A 2,023-nucleotide genomic window follows, 5' to 3' on the forward strand; every position below is an offset into this window, starting at 1 on the left:
AGCCGTATCTTTGGACTCAGACCTCGGAATTGGGCCTACCTTAAGTCAAAACGATCGGCTCAGAACAAGCTTTCTAATGGTACAAGCCTTGACCCAATCAGAGGAGCATAAATGGACGAAATAGCTATTGAAGTCAAATCAAGCTGAAAATCCCTCTGTGGACTGAAGAAATTGGGTTTTCGGCTCGATTTTTCGGCCCAAAATATGGCTCCTCAACCCATGCACGAAAAAGTGGATCTTGTCTCCTCCATTTGAAGACACAAAACTTAGCTCTTAAGCATCTAGTTTTTTTACTTAGCAATTACCCAAGAACTTAGTATTTGAGATCTAGTTTTTACTTCATAGAATTAGTTTTTCATTCCAATAGATCAGTTAGAACAAAGAATGAATATTATTTAGAATCAGATTTAGTTTTATAATAAATTATTAGTTTTTCATTTCAATTTAGTTAATTGATTCAATACTTATTTAGTTTTAGTTGTCTTAAATTCATAATTAGTTTGTTTTAATTTGATAATTAGTATTCATAATCTTTGTTCTAAATTAGTTTTAAATTCAGTTATTTTCCATTTTGAATCTTAGACTATTGTGAAATTAGATTAATTAAGTTAATTAGTTATTCAATAATGACTTGTTTTGATTGTTCTTGTGTTAGAAATGATAGTGTAATGATTCAAGGCTAAAACCTCCATTAGAGGGGTTTGAGGAAGCCTTGATAAAACTTGATTTTGCTTAGCGTAGAATAGATTGTAATATTCTATTCCATTCTATAAAGTAATTAGTTCACCATGAGAATGGGTTTGATTTCTTCACATGTTAGTTGTTAGTTGGTAGAGATTACCATGAACAATTAGGGATTAGAAAGACCCAATTGTTATGCGAAAGCATTGCAATTCGGATTACGACAATTCTTCGTTAGTAAATTAAGTCGAGTTAAGGTGGAATCAAATTCCTCTAATTCTTTATCTAGATTCAAACCTTAGTATTTTAATTGCCATCTTATTATTTAGAATATTTCGATTACGTTATTTCTCATCGTTGTTAGCATAATTATATAATCCGTACTCTCATTGACTTTGATAGAACTGATAATCTTAGTTAATGTGAATTCTAAAGAATTAGGAGTGGAACGAATTTTCTATTCCAACTATATTACAATAGCATCGAGAGTAGAGAACTTTGATAATTAAGCAGAAATTAATTTTAGTTTTACTTACGTTTGAGTTTCATCGCTTATTCATAGGTAAAACTATCGTTTTTACTTTTATCAATAAGAGAATGACTTTTTGGAGAAAGGGACCATTAGTCTTTCCAAGAAAAGTACGACTAAAAGTAGGAGTAAAGCAAAAGTGTTTTGTGGTGGGTTGTGTGGTGAATACTACTAGAAGGCTGAAGACTAAGTGATTTGGATTCAGCTTTGGAAAGTTTCTATTTACTGTCAATCTCCAATTCCAACGGCTTTGAAGGTATTTTTATTTTAATTTCTTTTTTGATCAATAATAGATTAACATGTTAAAGATGTAGGATTAAAGTAATCCCAACAATTAGTATCATAGCGGGTAATGCTATAATCTAATTTTGATTTGTTTTTAATAGAATAATCAGATCTGAACATTTTTGTTTAAACATATATATATGATATATGGTAATTTCATATTTGCATATTCTAAGTAGTAAAAGTGATTTTTTTTAAGTATTAGAATATACTATAAAAGAAAAGGATGAAGATGTATATGGGTTATTGACGTGATATATTATTTTGTTAATATGATCACATGTTTTATTTTAAGGTTAGCATATATTGATCGGTTTAAATAACTAGCTTTAATTTGTTGGTTTCGGTAACGTGAGTATGTGAGTGAATGATGGATTTTTACTAGATATGTTTTATTCTATGAGGTACTGTTCACGTTTATGCCTTGCATAAAGTTCTTTGTTAATATATAGAGTATTACCAATGAGCTAAAAGACAGAAATCACTTTGCAAAAAGTGGATATGACGTTGGCATCTCAAGTTCTTAAC

This window comes from Coptis chinensis, chromosome 5, assembly GCF_015680905.1.
Source record: "Coptis chinensis isolate HL-2020 chromosome 5, ASM1568090v1, whole genome shotgun sequence".
In the NCBI taxonomy this organism is placed as follows: Eukaryota; Viridiplantae; Streptophyta; class Magnoliopsida; order Ranunculales; family Ranunculaceae; genus Coptis; species Coptis chinensis.